Source organism: Sapajus apella, unplaced genomic scaffold (assembly GCF_009761245.1).
Source record: "Sapajus apella isolate SASKATOON/1434 unplaced genomic scaffold, GSC_monkey_1.0 scaffold70, whole genome shotgun sequence".
Taxonomy (NCBI): domain Eukaryota; kingdom Metazoa; phylum Chordata; class Mammalia; order Primates; family Cebidae; genus Sapajus; species Sapajus apella.
The window spans coordinates 6,557,615-6,575,836 of record NW_022437010.1 but is presented as its reverse complement, the minus strand read 5'-3'; the positions used below and the strand labels follow the sequence as shown (position 1 = coordinate 6,575,836).

Here is an 18,222-nt window from a genome sequence, read left to right as displayed (position 1 = left end):
TAACTTTAATTTGCTTTGCATTAGTTGTGTATATGAAAACCTATATTTGTATTAAAATCACAAGAACAAATAATGTTCCTCATTGAGCTTTTACACTATTATTAACAGTAATTTCAAGTGTTTAACCCTTTAAGGCAGGATTCAGCAAATCTTTTCTGTAAGGGGTCAGACAATAAATATTTTATGCTTTCTGTGCCAGTTATCTCTTGCAACTCACTTCTGCCTTGGTAGCCTTAACATAGCTATAGACAGCATACATACAAATACAAATATATATACCCCAGTAAAAGTATATAGCCACACTCACTTGTTTGTATACTGTCGATAGCTGTGTTAATGAGTGAGTGGGTATATACTCATTTATTAATGGAGACTGAAATGTGATTTTTTTTTTTTTTTTTTTTTTGGGAGAAGGAGTCTTGCTGTGTCACCCAGGCTGGAGTGCAGTAGTGCAATCTCAGCTCACTGCAACCTCTGCCTCCCAGGTTCAAGCGATTCTCTTGTCTCAGCCTCCTGAGTAGCTGAGATTACAGGCATGCGCCACCACGCCCGGATAATTTTTGTATTTTTAGTAGAGATGGGGTTTCACCATGTTTATCAGGCTGGTCTCAAACTCTTAACCTCATGATCCACCCTCCTTGGCTTCCCAAAGTGCTGGGATTACAGGTGTGAGCCACCATACCTGGCAGAAATGTGAATTTTATATAATTTTCATATATCACAAAGCATTCGCTTTTGATCTTTTTCCAACCACTGAAAACTATAAAAACCATTCTTACCCTGTAGGCCATGCCAAAACAGGTGGCAGGGTGGATTTGGCCTGCAGACCAATTTGCTGACCCTTATTCCACAAATTGGTTGAAAAAAACAGAACTGCTAATGGAACTGATCTCTTATTTGAAAACTGGCACGATCTAATTGCCTGGAAAGTTCTTCCAAGCTAAAGGAGCCAATATTTAACTGCTATTGTGTATATTTTTTATGTTCAGGAGAACATTAAGGGAAAAGATTGGCATAATTATTTTAGGAAAGTCATTTGATCCAAATGAACAGTCATCCTTTAGAAATAAGTGTAAATACTACAGTTTTATAAATGCAAACTCTGTGATTGCACTTAAGAATTAGTTGTCTTTGGGCACTGTCTTCTTAAAAAAAAAAAAAAAAAAGAGACAGTGGATATCAATATTTTTTCAGATGTCTGCTGGTTTCCATGGGCCCATTGATAGGACTCCAACCCCAGGGTGCATGGCAAATGTAGACAGATGTGCAGATTACACATTTACTATTTACTTTCTTGAGAAATGGAAATGTAGTACTTATTAAATCTGCATTTTTATTTTTTAGTTCATTGCTTACAAAATGGCTTGTAAAATACAAGCAATCAAAACAGTAAAATACTTTTGGATTTACACTATACATGACAAAACCATTATAATACAAGCTGTCAGACTAATCTTCTATGTAATTGCTTCCCATGTGATGCCAACATGCTTTGTTCCATCAGAATGCTGGGGAGGGAGCTGTTAGTTACCTTGGACTGGGAAAGGGCCCAGAAAATAGGTGTTTTATTCCTGGTTGGCTTTTAGAGTTAACAACACCTAGAAGTGTGAACTCTGTTCACTGTATGTGTATCTTGCATGCTACTAAATAAGATGGTGACAAAAGCAAAACATACAAAAAAAGGTCATTAAACCCAAGCTGGCTTACTTTAATGCAATAATGAATCATAATATTTAATTAAAAATGAAAAATACAAAGACAAAACCAGATTGGACATTGAGACAGCAGCTGTAAGCCAAGACTATTTTAGACGAACCGAGACATATGGTTGTCCTATTTAAATCCGTAAAATTAAGCTTTTCTGTAATTTGGATAGTTCTGCTCTTTCCTTTCCCCATTTTGGTCAGCAAAGTTGCCACCCCTGTTCTGCAGTAGTCTCAGATCCACTTAGATCTGTGACCTACCCATTCTTATTCCTCACACTATATTTACACAGCCCTGCTGTGTGAACTAATGAGACCCAGTTACAGTCATGTCTCTCTACTGCTTAAAACCTGGCATGAACCACCCAGGAATGCCACTGATGGACCTGTAACTATTGTGTGGACCCAAATCATGAGTATGTGAGGGTAGTTGCAGATTTCTGGTTCCCATCCTAGAGACTGGTGTTCTGTAAGTATTGGGAAAGCCTTGGTGCATCGAAGTTGAGTCTCTGTCCATCTCATTACTTCGTCACCTGCCACCTGTCTCTGTCACATGGCCCACTCAGCTGTTGTAGGTCCCCAGTGTCCTGTTTAGTGGAGATTGGTATTCTGTAAGTCTTGTGAAAGCCTTAGTGCATCGAAGTTGAGCCTCTGTCCATCTCATTACTTCATCACCTGCCACCCCCACCTGTCTCTGTCACATGGTCCACTCAACTGTTGTAGGTCCCCAGTGTCCTGTTTAGTGTGTCTTCCCCACATTTCTTTTGGCAGCTAAGAGGGCTGCTGTTGTACATCTTTCTGTTGAAATTAAATTTACTGCTCTTTGATGCTGTTTCTCTCTAGCTGAGCATCTTGTGATAGCAGGGTCTAGGTCTCAGATCATTTCTGTATTCTTAACCTGACACCTGAAACTTACGGTGACTGTTGAGTGATGGTATAAGATTCAAGGTTAACAGTCTTTCTATTGTTTCTCTTGTCATGAATTGAAAGTTCAGTGAATTAAAGTAGGATTTGTATAGTCACTTCATCGTATATATATCAAGTTCTGCCCTTAAAACTTCCGTTTTCTCCAGGACCAATCGGTGTGGTAGTTTTAAATTTCATACTTTAAAAATCGAGCTTTAGAGTGGGCAAAAATGCCCCTGAAACATTTACAACTTCTGCTGTGTTTTGAATTGGAATAACAACTTTGTGTCCCTACAGCCAGAGTAGGACTCAATAAAAGAAAGCTGAAAGGTGCTGGAAGCCTCCTGCGCTTTGGGGGTATGGAGTCAGGAACAACTGGCAGGAGTTGTGTAGTTGATTCTGCATGTTGGCATTGCCATAAGATTGGTTAGAAAAAAGATCTGTGAAAGCTTTCCTGAGGGTTTGTGCTCTTGCTTTCACACGTCCCATAATTGAAATTAACTGCTGCTGACTGGCTAATGACCAGTATTGAAATGGGAAAATCTTACTTGCTTATGCTTTTGCTTATAAACATTGAAGTTTAATGAAATTTAACCATAGTTACGTATGATTTTATGAAATTAGGTAGGCTTTCTCAAGAAAAATGTGAGCAATGTAAGGCAGGGTATTTTTGGGAGGGGGTGCTTATTGTAAGGGCAATAAACAGTGATAAATAGTAGTGTCTGACGATACTGGTTGAATGAGTGAACTCATGGTAACATAACTCCAGTGTGGCAGACTGATTCTTTGGTGCTTTTATTCAGATGGCAAACTTTTATAGAAATCGGAGAGTTTGGTAAAGACTTTTAAAAAGTAGTCAGAATTACCTATTATATCCTTTTCTAGATAATCAATTTGGAAAGAATTGCTGGTACCTTAAGCCACATGTATAACTCCTACTATGGTGTTGAAAATGTTCCGTTTGACAAATGCATCAATGAGCAGGCACGTGAGAACAGTGTACTCTTCTTACTTAGGAAAACAACAATGAAGGTCTTCCAGACAGGAGAGAGTCTGCACTGCATCACAGCTGATCCAAAAGTTCAATTCAGTGAAAAGGTAAATATTTTGATCAGGAGGGGAATTTTTCCTAGGGAGTATTAGCACAGTGTATTTTTAGTTGTGTGGTTATTTATAGCCGCCTGATGGCTTGCGTTTTAGTCTTTATTTGTTTTTTAGGACATGCTAAGGATTGAGGGTCGTGTGCCTCAATTGTGTAGAAGACACAGTTGCATTTGGTTGCCTGGAGGCTTCTCTGTGAAGCCTGGTGGGACGCCTGCTGGCCAGTTTGGCCTTTCTTTTGTGAAGGGTTAGAGACAAGGGCAGAAGGTCATTGTATTTATAGGCTATTTGAAGCTTATCTTGTTTACTTTGTTAATAATGCTTGAGTCATTTTTCTAAACATTCTTCAGTGTATAACAGCAAAGATTAAAAAGGTAAGTAATTTATTATTAGGCCCTAGTTGTCATTCACCTGTTCTTGTAGAGCTGATACCTTTTTTCTTATCAAATTTTAGGTTTAATCATATTTAGCCTAGAAGAGTGGTCTGTCTTAAGAGTATTCAGATTATTTAGGGACATCTAGATGAAACTTTTTTGCCTGAGTCCATCGTCTCTCCTTTAAATTGCTGAAGGCAGGAATGAGTGTTTTTAAAAACCAACATGTATAAAGCAACATTTTAGGCAAACCTGGATGAGGAAAAACATCTTGAAGGGGGCTTCATAATGGTGTTGGAGCCTGTTACAAATGTGGAATGAGAAAAGCCAATTACGAAAACAGTACTGACTTTTGGCAAAATGAGTCTTCATGGAAACATACCTTAACGATTATCTGACAAGTGCAAGTACTTTTTGAGGTTAACTGAATTATAAACAGGAGACTACAGACACTACGGTCACTACTGAGAGGCATGATAATTCATGTGGTATGTTCTTTTTAAAGATTAGCAATCTTAAGTTTTTTGTATGTTAGTTATTTGGGGGGTGGTTTTAAAGTAAGTGCTCTTATTTTCTTTCTCCACTGCTTTTGCACAAAAACTTCACTGTTCAAAGAATATTGTCCAGGAAAAAAAAAAAAATCTCTCTCCAACTTGAAGCATGTCAGAAAATTCTTACTTATTTTGCACCTGTTAAGTGCCGGATGCTTAAAAGTTCATGGGACATAGCAGGAAACAATACTAATGAGTTTCTGCCTTCATAAAGCTCACGTGTATGCCACAAACACAGAAGTAAAACACGGTGTGTTTGGTGGTGGGATGGTGTGCCGTGCTCAGGAGAAAACAGGAGGCAGGGAACGGGATGGAATTGGGGGAAAGGGCGGGGAGAAAGGGGCCAGTTGCAGCCCTCCACTAGCTGGAGTGGATTAGCTGGGTGCCTTCAGGTCATTCATTTAACTCTGGAACCTGTTTTCTCGTGACTGAATTGGCAAAAATAATACATGTTCAACCTACTTCATAGAGTTTTGTGGGTGAGAGGAATATTAGTAACAAGGGCCTTATACATGCACATTGGATAACTGTTTGCTTATTGACTCTTCACATTTATGCTTCTTGCTCATTGCCAGTATCACAATTCATTCTGTGGTTAATTCAACAAATACTTGAGTGTCTGCTAGGGATGAGGTATATAGCTAGATTTTAGATAGACAAAACTCTGTTCTCATTCTATTTGAGCTATGGTTGAAGAGATGTAGTGTGTTATACCTTTTACTGTTGCTGTGTATTTTGTCTTTAAAAGTTCAATTTGGTGACCTTTTGTCAATTAACTAGAAAAGTTGATGTTTTAGTTTAAAATCTTAATAGAGCTTGTGGGAACTCAAGAGTTTTTATATAGGTTTTATTTTCCTATTTACTTACTTTAAATAGGTTTTATTTTCTTGTTACTCTTGGGGCCATTTAAACTAGTAATTGTGTTTATTCTATAAGTTTTTTAATTTTAAAAGTATTCATAGAGTTTAAGAATGCTACTGTCCACCCCTAAAATGTACAATGGTTCAGTGAGAACGTTAGATGTAATACATTTTGTGATGGCAATGTAAATCAAGAAGTAGAAATGAAATATGCCATTTGATAATTAAAACCACGTAGTTAGACTGTGAAGGCCACACACTAGAATTTAGCTAAGTGGATGAAATGCTGACTGGTGAGTAAGGTAGATCATTCTCCATTTGGGCAATTAGAATGGAGGGATTAATATAATTTGGATACTTAATAAAAATTTTTAGGAGTTAAAATATTATTTGAAAAATGCATAATTTGCATTAGCCAATACAGAGTTCTTAACTAACAGGCAGAAATCCAGGAGTACTCCTCATTCTAAAAAAGCTTTTGATTACCAGGGGAAATGTAATGGCACCAAGGCACATGGCAAGGACTAATTAAAACTGAGCAGTAGGGTCTGTGGCTCTAGACTGACTAGGATTTGTGATTTAATCTTGCTGCTCTAAAGATTTCGGGGCTTGCTTAGATTGGTGGGCATAGTTATTACAGATTGGCGTATGTGTTCCCTTTCAGAGCCAGAGGACGTCTTACTTAATAGAAAGTAGTAATCTGGGTCTCCCACCTTTGAGCTCTGTGTTAGTTCTATAACCTGGGCCAGAGTTACCTTTAGTTTTCCAAACTGTAAAATGGACATAACAGCAGGGTGGTGAGAATCAAATGAGTGAATTGATGATAGAGACTTAACCTAGTGCCTGGCATGTAGATATTCTAGGTACTTGATTGTTATTATTTATCATATAAAGCTGAAGGATTGTCATAAAAGAAGCATGAGCACTTCTCTATATTGGAGAGTTTCTGGGCTGGGAAATGTTTAACTCTCCCTGTAGCTTAGGGGTGAGCTTTTGATGTCTTCACTGTGGCAGGCAGCATCTGGGACAGCTCCTCTCTTGTGGCTGTAGGAAGCTGGAGTCTGGGGGCTGTCTCTGTTTACAGATCTTTCGGGAGGTAGAAACAGGTGATTTGCTTGGACTTTTTGTGAGGGGATTTTCAGGTGGGCACGAGCACCTGTCTGGAAAGGAACCACCCTTTAACTCTTCACTGCATTTGCAGGCGCATTGCATCCACCTGCCCCTTGGTAAAAAGTCTTAACACAGCAGTCCCTGATCATATGCATGTATTCATTCAGGCTTTCTCAGCCTCATGTCAGAAGATGCATGTGGCCGTCATTCTGGATGTAATCTGAGAAACTGAACAGTCAAATTTGGGGAATGATCTAGGGCTGAGGAGTGCTGAAACTAGCAGCCCCCAGTTGAAATGAGGTTCAAATAAGTGGGGGTGATGATAATACTAATCGAAAACAGTGTGGCATTTTATACACTTTTTGGTGTCAGTCCCTACTTTATTTATTTATTTTTATAGTGGCTTTTGAGGTAACCAGGCTAGTTGCTTCTTGGTAGTGTGTGTAATTTATTTCTCCCTCCCTTGCTTTTCTGTAAAGCGATGGCTGCCCCTTTTCGCTTTACAGATAACCTGTTTGGTGGCATGTAGGCACCAGGCAGAAATCCCATTTCCCGTTAATGTTTCAATACGTGGATTTAGCGTCTACTGATGAACCTTGCTGAATCTTCAGTGAGTGTTACCATCGGAAGATTTTCTAGTTCTGTTGTTCCTTCTGTGCTTACCAGGTAGACTTATGCCAGGAAGAGCTGTCACCAACTTGGACAAACTATGATTCCTCCTAAAAAGGCAGGGCCAAGTCTTTTTTTTTTTTTTTGGCCACTTTAGATTTAAACCAAGTTTACATTTGGTGTAAAATCATTGATTATAAGTGAAGATTTAACATTTTTGTGTGTGTATCATTGTGGGCTTATGATTTTTATTCGATGATTCAAATACGTTCTTTTTGTTTGAATTGTACAATTTTAGCCAGTAGGGACCAATTTCTTGTGAGTTTCTCTGGCCTTTTTTTCTTTTTTCTTTTCTTTTCTTTTTTTTTTTTTTGGAGACAGGGTCGGTCTTTGTCACCCAGGCTGGAGTGCAGTAGCTTAATCATAGCTCACTGCAGCCTTGAGCTCCTGGGTACAAGTGATCCTTTCACCTCAGCTATTCAAGTAGCCAAAACCACAGGAGCATGTCACCATGCCCAGCTAATATTTTAATTCTTTGTAGAGAAGAGGTCTCACTTTGTTGCCCAGGCTGGTCTTAAGCCCCTGGTCTCAAGTGATCCTCCCCCTGGGCCTCCCAAAGTGCTGGGATTACAGGCATGAGTCACTGTGCCCAGCCCCTTTGTTCTTTTGACATCTGCCCATACTCCTTCATTAGTCTTTACCTGCTTTTTGACATATTAAGGTGGCCAGGGCTCACCTTGTGCTTCCCCGTGTAGTTGATGACAGTAATTTCATAGCCATTATTGAGTGCGTACATAGGCCAGGTACTGGTTTGTACTTTAAAAGAATTACCACGTTCAATCTTCATAACAACCCAGAAGGTAGTTATTTTTATTTTCGTCTGTAAAATGAGGACATCAAAGTTCAGAGAGCTTGAGAAAGGGTAATGTAACCTATCTAAAGCTAAGCTGCTAGATGGCAGAGCCTGTGTCTGAATCCAGGACTTCCCACTGCGGAACCTCCAGGCCTTTGTTCCTAATCACCATCAGTTCATGCAGACCTCTTCCGTCTCTTCCTCCTCCTCATTCCCCTCCTCCTCCCTTCCTCTCCCATTTTTAGTACTAAGGATAGCTCTTAAAGTCTCTATTGAATCTGTTCTCAGTTTCACTGCTGTCTTGCTTCAGGTGCTGGTTTCTCTTTCAGGGTGTTGCATGGAGTCCCCGTCTCCTGCCTTTCTTTTTCCAACATCCATATTCCTGCCAGGAAGATCTTTTAAAAAGAAAGAAAGAAAGAAAGAAAAAAAATAAAAATCAGGCAGCTGTCACCTTTGCATACAGGATAGAGCCCGCCTTCTGTGTGACACTGGCTCCTCATACTTGTCCCCACAGCCGCCCCAGCTTCTCCCGCCACACCACAGCACACCTGCATGTGCAGAACAGCATGGCAGGCACCTCTTAGCCGACCTCGTGTTCCCCTGTGCCTTTGCACACCTTGTTTCTTCATCTTGGAATCTTCCTCCCACTTTGTAAAATTTTGTTTTCCTGAAATTCAGCACAGATGGGCTTCTGTGAAGGTGCTGTCCTGATTCTCTGTGCAGAGGTGAGTCCCTGCTCCTGGCGAGTCTCTCTGAGTTTGCGTGCTTTGTGCACATGTCCCCTGGGGTGTAGTTCACTGTGCACATGTGGCCTCCTCCAGCAGGGCAAGGGCAAAGCTGTGTCTGGCTCATCTTTGTAGGCCAGTTCTTTCAGCAGGTAAGGTATTCGTAATCCTCAAGACCTGTGTGAGCACACCAGTGTCTGGCTCTCCTCACTGCAACTGACACTTAGATTCTTACATAATCCAAGTGATGCCATCTTGCAGGCATGGCTCGGATCATCTTTAAGATGTTTCCTCATCCCAGTTTCCAGAAAACTCAGCATCCCTAGTTCACATGACCCTGTTTATATTACGCAGTTTCATGTATGACCCCCATCAGATCATCAAGTTTGCACTTGATAGTTCTCCCCAGCACAAAGGACTGTGCACCCCGAAGACTCCTAGTAAGTCAGTTTTGGTTGGTGAGGTGGTAGAGGCGCTTGGTCACCTGGGAGCTCCACGTGTGTTCCTTTTAGTGATGTTTAGAGAGAGGATAAAGACGCCAAGTCTTCTGCTATGTCAGGTGTTTTCAAATGTCAAAATGCTATGCCACCTGGAATAAAATAACCTCATGACACAACGTGAGGACAAACAAGGTTCCAAGGCTGGGAGGGAGCATGTCCCATCGAGGCCATGTGTACCTGACAGGTAAGTTGTCACCCATCAGTGGCAGCATCAGGAAGGTTGGGTTCCACGAGTCTGTCAACCCCCAAAGTGATGTCAAAACAAAAACCAGCCACCCCGGGGGTGTACATGAAGCACCACACACCATTTTAGGTTTGGCCTGTCCTCTTTTGGCCACTGGCATTAGAACTGTAAAGAGTCAGATAAAATTAAAAGAAGTCGTCTAAGGAGGCCCCTGATAATTGTCAGCCAAGATTCATGACTAGAGTCAGGGCTAAGGTCGGAATTCAACCCAATCTGGTTTTAATTATAAAATATATGAATAGGGTCAATATGAGCTTCCTTGTCGAGTGTTGGAATTCTAGAAATAGTCCATGTCTAGACAGGGTTGCTTTAGGATAAAATGAGAGAAATAATTATTTCCTGGATAATACGTTTAGGATTTTAGATTGACTAGATAGATAGATAAGAGGAAGGTTTATATAAATTAATAGATCTGTAGTGGTTTCAAAAAAGATAGTCAATGAAAGCCCAATATTTAACCCTTTGAAGTAAAGTGAAAGATAATTGACCCTTTTCTCTATTAATACCCTCTTATGAAGCAGTTTAAAATTTTAATTTTTTTTAGAGAATGAGGTTTTGCTCTGTTGCTCAGGCTGGAGTGCAGTGTTGTGATCAGAGTGTTGCAATCATAGCTCACTGCAACCTCGAACTCCTGGGGCCAGGGGACCCTCCCACCTCATCCTCTTGAGTAGCAGGGATTGCAGGCCCATGCCACCACCCAGTTAACTTTTATCGGCAGTTTTTAACCTATTTAAGCCCAGAGTCCCTTCTGGAATCTGCTAAAAGGCATAGATTCTCAACCTAGAAAGTTGCGCACATGCACTAATGATTTTTCATACAGCTTTTTTTTCCGTTTGGTGGAAGGACCAGGGAAATCCCAAATTCTTCTGAGAGTTATTTGTGGATCCTTTATCTCACAAAGTTTTCTTGACCATAGCCCATGGTTGAAAATGTAGCTTACATCACAATCTACACATAAGCATTTAAGATGAAAAACTTCATAGAATACTAACTTTACTATGGGCAACACACTCTGTTCTGTTCTGGCTCGTTTTATGAAAGGCTGTTTAATGAAATGATTTTATGACACACTAAGGGGTCTCCACCTGCAGTTAGAAAAATGTAGCTCTCAGTGTGCAGAGTGGGTAGGCTTCAGAACCCTTGCCTTGTCACGGTCAGGCTCAGTACTGGGCATCTCATGCTCGGATAGAGTTGTTGTGCTCATTGTCTATTTGTTGTCAAGGTCGAGTCTGGCTAAATGCATACCCCAGGCAGTTAGAAAAAAAGAATTACCGTTTAACTTACGGCACATCAAAAGTGTTGAGATCTGGCCCACATGATTATATAGATTATAGAGATCTCACATGCTCAGCAAATGTGGCTCATTTGTGATCACAGCACAGATATGTAAAAACATCAGGGTGTAGCAGTGAACAAAACAAACAAAAATTCCAGCCTTCTAGTAGAGGAGAGGGGCATCAAACGAGATCATAAAATACGTCAGACTGTGTTGAATGCTAAAGAGAAAAAATAAAGCAGAGAGCGGGGTATGAAGTGTTGGGACAAGATTTGAAATTTTAGGTTGGATTGCTGGGGTGTTAGTGTCACTGAGAAAGTGACCTTTCAGTAAAGGCCTGAGGGCAGCGAAGTTGTTGGCCGGATAGCTAATTGTGGGCAGGGCTTTGTAAGCAGAGGCCGTGGAAGTGCGCAGGCCCTGAATGGGACAGAGCCCAATGGTGCCTGGAGAGGAGGGAAGGGGATGAGGGGTCAGAGGGGCAGCCCACACATGTCCACAGGACCCTTCAGTTGTACCAGGCAGCCTGAGGGTGTCAGCGTGGAAGCAGGGGAACAGCTAGCTGTGAGGATGCTGTTGGGACAGTCATGGCCAGGACAATGGTGGTATGGGCCTGGGTGATGGCAGCAGGAAGAGCAAGACATGTGAATTCTGGAAAGACTGAACCTGGGTGGGAGGGAAAGAAGAGAGCCCAGGATGGCCCCAGCTGGAACGCTGATGGGGAAGACTAAGGTGGAGTAGTTCCAGGACTGGGGGAGCTTCAGGAGCTCAGCTTGGGGCAGGTAGAACTTTGTGAAGCCTTTTACACCCAGTGGAAAAGTCAACAAGATATTAGAATCATTAATTAATATTTTTTGCACATTTCCTCACTGATTTGAAAGAGAAACTCTAACCTAACCTGATGAGTATAGACAGGATGGTTTTGTCCTGGGCTATCTCATGATTTTTCATGTGGGGCGGAATTCCTGGCACTTCCTTTCTCAACCAGGCAGTGGTCCACAGAGGTGAGAGAAGTCAGCTTAAGAGAAAGGCAGCTTTCCTCTGTCTTTCAGTGGTCATGCATGGTTCCGGGTTATAGTTTGTGGCCTTTCACAATTAGAAAAACACAGGCTTTTTTCATTGTAAAAATTGGGGCTTTTAAATGGTAAAATATATGTGACAAAGTTTGCCATTTTAACCATTTTTTGTGTACAGTTCACTGGTGTTAAATACATTCATATTGACCTTCAACCCTCACCACCAGACGTCTCCAGAACTTTAAAAAATGAAGTTTTGCATCCAGACATCCTCCCCAAGGTATTTCACAATTACCCAAATTTCTGGTGAAAAATTTTATGTAAAAACAATATATTTTTACATACACAAGAGTAAACACTGAATTTAACAGCAGTTGCCAATGTTGCCGTAGGGGAGGACTTCCCTACATGGGGCAAAATTTGCTGAAATTCTTGAAATAAGTCTACGAGACTCTTACTAGACTCTGCCTTTTTCTGGTAACTCACCCTTTCTCAAACTTAAGGTCTTCTTTGTAGGCCTTTGAAGTCCCTTCAGAACAGGTAGATTGTTGAGGACTGTTTGTTGCCAGTTTGGTACATGTGGATGATTTCTAAAAGTCTCCTGATGGGCAAGTCTCCAGGGCGTGACCTGTGCTCACAGCGCCACCTGTTTATGGATCCCTTCTGTCTATTTCAATACAGTCTGTCATTGGACGTAAGAATGTTGTTTCTGGCCATGTGCTTCTCCGAAATCTCTGTTGAATTCAGATGTGTCCCAGGTCTTCCATTTAACTTTACAGGGAATTACCCAGTGATCGCTGTGCTCCTTGAACCCTTGCTGAAGAAATTAAGTCAGCTTTTGTTCATCCATAATTCTCATTATGCCTGTTTAGAAGGAAAACCACCTCTTTGCTGAAATGGTAATTTAAAGACATGGATTTGCCAAGTTGAATTGTATCTGTTCAGCGTAAAGATTTTTCTTCCCACACCCTGTCTTGTCCCGTGGACTCACGCTTCTATATCGCACTAGCTCTAGGCTCTGCCTCCTTTGCATATTTTCACTTTTCTTCAAAATTGTGCTTATTTCTCAATGCAAGAAGTTCAACTAGAAGCCTTGTTCATCCACTTTCTTTCATTTTCCTTTATCTTAAAATATACTTCTTGTCCAAAGTGAGTCTTTAAATAGATTTTTTGTTGTTGTTGTTGTATTTAAAAAACCACATTATTTTCCTAGAAAAATTCAAGCAGTAAAGAGGAAGGGCAACTCAGGTAAAAATCTAAGAGTCAGCACTCAACCACTATTTGTTTTGATTATTATTGTAGGTTATTACCTTACTGACATGTAGTAATGGTGAACATAAATACAGTCCTGGTAGGTGTCAGGCGCTAAAATGTTTCACACCCAAACACTTCGGCTCCTTGTCACAGCAGCCCTCTAAGGGTCGGCACCACTGTTGTCCAGCCATCCAGTGACCTGGATGAGCAAACCAGAGCTCACAGAGCCTTAGGAACCTGCCTAGCACCACACAGCCGGAGCCACGGGAGTGAGCGCCACCCCCGGCCAGCCTGTCTAGGCAATCCCTCCTGGCTGGTATGCCTATTCATCTTTCCTATGACCTGCCTTTTGTTTTGTTTTAGATTACAGGATATATTACAAGTCTTGCAATATTTATGTACAGACTCAGAATTTAAGGCTGTCAGCTTGAAGGTGGAGAGTGTAGACTTGAATTAGTCTGCGTGAGTTTGAATCCCGCTCTTCCAGTTACTGCTCCCTCGACAGAATTACTTAACCTCTGTGCCCCAGTTCCTCCTCTGGAAAAGGGGAAGACAGAAATGATATCTCTCATAGTGTTTTGCAGGAATTAAATGAGTTAACAGAGGTACAGAGCTTAAAACAGTGGTTGCCACATAAACACTGGGCAAATGTTAGTTACCCGGATTAAATGGTCAGCACCTGCAGTGGTCTCTGCTCATTTTGGGCTTGTTCATGACAGATTGGTTTGTGAGAGTGTATGTGCTTTTAGAATAGTTCTAGAACTAGAATCATTTGTACACATTTTACTGATTATTTCTTAAGCATTGTTCATGAGAATGTTTTGTTGTTGGTTTGGTGGCTGGCAGTTCTCTTATTAAGCTTTCCTTCTTGCTTTCTATTTTGTGATATTTTTGGTGAGTCACACAGCAGAGACGTGTTCTGTGGAACAAGCCTATCCTTGGATTACAACAGACAGTGAAATTTTATTTCTAGTGTGAGCTCGATTCTGTGACCTGTGTGCTTCTACTTCTAGTCTATTCTTTTCAGTAGTGGTCACTGCAGATTACTTGCCATTGTATAGGTAGGTCAGCTGCCCTGGGTGCCTTGCTTAAGCCTTCTCAGCCCTGAGTTGGTTGCCGTTGCATCACAGATGAAGAAGCAGATAGAGTTATGTCCCAGCCAGGGGTCTGCAGAGTGCTACGACACTCATTCCCTCTGTAAGGAAAGCCCGATTTAAGGGTGGCAGCCTTGCCTGTGACTGTCCCATGAAAGAGAATTTGACTGTGGATTCTGTCATAAGATAATTAGATTATTTTGATGACTACTAGTTCTGCACACTTGCGTTTTAGGGACTCTTCCTTACTTAGGAGATTCTGCCTTTAGATACTGCGTTTACAGAGTGCTTTCTAACATAGATGTTTGGTGGAGAAGGGGCATCTGTTTGTCAGCACCACCTCTTCTGGCTCTGCATGCCGTTTTTCTCTCAACACCTCACCTGATGGCAGGCAGACAGCTCTGAGTGGCTGCCACGTGGTTAGACTGTTGGGATGACTTTTGTCAACACAAACACAGCTCATACGGATCTTAAGAACAAGTTTATGCTTCCAGCAAAAGAAAAACTTTGAACTGTGACTTGAGTGTTACTGTTTCGTTACATGTGTGTAATGCATATGACTGTTACTGCTGGTTCTTGCCATCGGTATTCCCATCCCTCCCTGTCCTCCCGACTACTGTGGTGAAGCTCCTGACAGTGTAGCATGCAGGTGCTAGCCCGTGGGAGGTGAGTCTCTAGTTAGGGAGCTTGTTAGCAATTGTATTAGTCAGGGTTCTCTTGGAGGGACAGAACTAATAGGAATATATATATAAAGGGGAGTTTATTAAGTTTTAACTTACGCAATCACAAGGTCCCACAATAGGCAGTCTGCAAGCTGAGAAGCAAGGAAAGCCATCCTGAGTCCCAAAACTGAAGAATTTGGAGTCCGATGTTCAAGGGCAGGAAGCATCCAGCACAGAGAAAGATGTAGTCTGGGAGCCTAGGCCTGTCTCTCCTTTTCATATATTTCTGCCTGCCCCATATTCCCTGGCAGCTGATTAGATTGTGCCCACCAGATTCAGGGTAGATCTCCCTTCCCCAAGCCACTGACTCAAATGTTAACCTCTTGGCAGTTCCCACCCAGACACACCCAAGATTAATACTTTGTATCCTTCAATCAAGTTGACACTCAGTATTAACCATCACATCAATAATCAAAATAGTATAGAAAGTGAGATTAGTTCATTAATAGCAGTTACTTGCAGTTACTTATTTGATGCAGAGGATCTAAAAATAGAGAACAGTTAAAACATAAATGTCAATGAAAAATGTAATGCTATGAGCAAAATATTAGGGAAGCCTCTCTTTGTCCTTTCTCGTTATGTGTATTTATGGTGTATGCAGTGATGCCTAGGTTACCATTCTCTGGAGAATGCTTACTGCAAACGGGGTTGTTAGCTGTGGGCATAAGTTGTCTCAGGGCCAGGCTGGTGGCTGGGGAGGGGGTGGCCCCAGCAGGACTCCTTATTGAAGGTTGGAGTGGCACCCGTTGCTAAGTGGCTTTTGTGGTCACCCAGATAATGGAGCTGGAGATGCTGACCTTGGCCGTGTTTAAGCTCCACTTCCCTGCCTCAGATGTTTTTTGAGGGACAAGAAGGCCAGTAAATCATGGTCTGCCTTTTCTCAAGAAGTAGGGGGAAGAGACTTGTAGGAAAGGAAATGGAAACCCGAATCCTGAGATGTAGTTCATGTCTAACGTGATGTTTAAGGATGTTTTCATTAATAGAGCTGTCAAAATATTTTCATATGTAGAAGATATCTTAACTTTATGGGATTGCTCCTTAGAGAGAGTAGATTTTAAAAGCTGTGCTTCTTGATGCCCTTGGAAGCTGTCACATGAGTCTGGTTTGTTGCCATTGTGGGGTACCATATCTGTCTCTTTACATGTGCTTGGTACAGAGTGACTCCCTGCGTGTTGTTTGGCCTTATGCAGTTTGACTTCTCTATCTCAGCAAGCCTTTAAAGCACCTCGGTTATGACGTACATGGATCTGGTTAAGTTGTAAAGACTCATTACCATCTCCTTAAAATCCAGCATTCAACACAAAGTGTACATTCCCCATTCAATCACATAATCATTTTTATAAATTCATAGCTCTGGTCTTAAACAGGAAGTAAGGGGACCCTGCTTCCTCCCTGAGCCCCACTCACTAGAAACCAGAAGCAAAAAGAACGGCAGGACTCCTGGATATCTTGCTCTTGAGGGCGCTGTGCTGTTTTCTGTGTGTGTGCCAGGTTCTGTTGCTGTTTTAACATCCTGCTTAAATAAACAAAACACCCTAGGATGAAAAGTAACAAGTCCCCTTCTTCCCTGTAATCGCCCCTGATCCCCTAGCATAGTCTGTAGGTTTTAGCTTCAAAAGAAATATTTGAAAGAGAGAAAAAAGTGCTGCTGTTTCACTGGAGGTATTTTTGTTCTTTTTTGAGAGGGTGGATGAGTTAATTCTGACCATGGCTTAAGCCTATAAAGTAGGCTTTAAGCCCATGACCGAGCCATCAGCTCTGCCTAGTGACAGCTTCACTCTACAACGCTTTCTTTTTTGGAGAGTAATTTTTCACCTGAGCCATATAAACATGAAACCCATAGTAAATAATACATCTTGTGATATTTATGAAAAGAGTATTCCTTGCAAGTAACTTCTGAAAGATCTGTAAACATGATCTAATAGACGGTGATCTCAAAGCTCCCTGCCTTTGGGGGCTGTTAAGTTAACGTGAATGCCCGCTATAGTTATTAGTGTGCTAGGTCTACAACGTTTTCATATGAAATACTTCAGGACTGTTAATTTGCTTATGCCTAGTTTGTAATTCCTAGACTGTTTCCTCATTTATATCTTCAAAGATAAACTCTTATGGCAGTAATTGTCCAGGTGGTCCACTTTGTTAAGAATATCTCTTCCCTTTCTCAAAGAAATAAAATGAGAACTATCATTTCACCTAGCATCCCACTACTGGGTATCTACCTAAAGAAAAAGAAATCATTCTGTCAAAAAGGCACCTGCTCATGTATGTTTATTGCAGCAATAGCAAAATCAGGGACTCACTTAAGTGCCTATCAACAGTGTAGTGGATAAAGAAAATGTGGTACATATACACCGTGGAATACTGTACCCCCATAAAAAAGAATGAAATCATGTTCTTTCAGCAACATGATGCAGCTGAAGGCCATTATCCAAAGTGAATTAAACTACAGGTAAAGCAGAAGATGTTGAAAGCACAGAGGGAGAAAGAGAGATTGCCTGAGGGCCTGCAATGACACTGAGTGTGGGTTTCCACAGTAATCATGGAAGTATGAAGATGGAGCTGAGAACATAACTGCCAACCTAGAATACTTTACTAATGTAAAATATGATTCAGGAGACAAAATCAGAAAATCAAAAACAAAAAATCAAATACCACGTTTTCATTTGTAAGTGGGAACTGAGCAGTGGATATGCATGAATGTAAAGACAGGAGCAATAAACACTGGGGACTCAATAAAGGAGGGAGGGACGGAGGGGATCAGGTGTTGAAAAGCTACCTATTGTAGTACTGAAACAGGGTACTATGTTCACTGTTTGAGTAATGGGTTCACTAGAAGCCCAAACCCCAGCTTTATATTGTATACCATTGTAACAAACTGGTACACGTAATCCCTGAATCTGAAATAATTAAATTATTTTTTAAAAGACTACCTCTTCCCCTTCTTTGCTTTGCCTTTCATGGCAAAAACAGATAAAGCTGGTCACATGATGTTCTTTTGGAATTTTAAAAAAAAGGTCATTTCACAGTCAAAAAGAATGATCCTTCCAAAGGAATTAACAGCTAACTAGGTATTGACATTTGCATTTGGTGGCATTCTTCTATAAGAGAGCCTGGCTTTGATGCAACTGGTTCCTATTGCAAAATGGTATTTCCCATGAGTGTGAGATTATGAAGAGTTGCTCCTAGAAAGCCATTTTGTTCTGCAAACATATTTAATCAAGAAAATAAATATGCTTTTGCAAATTTTTATAAGCATGTAAGACATAATTTAATGCAGAAGCTGAGACATATTTAATGCAGATGCTGATTTCAAATTGGCTTAGTTTT

General features: G+C 41.1%; 1 long non-coding RNA gene across 1 annotated transcript; it reads left to right on the top strand.

Moving 5' to 3' along the window:
• The first annotated feature begins 2,304 nt into the window (after positions 1 to 2,304).
• LOC116531325 lies at positions 2,305 to 17,922 on the top strand. Its single transcript, XR_004260365.1, has 2 exons — positions 2,305 to 3,707; positions 12,004 to 17,922. It is a non-coding gene; the product is annotated as an uncharacterized LOC116531325 (long non-coding RNA).
• Positions 17,923 to 18,222: the final 300 nt, after the last annotated feature.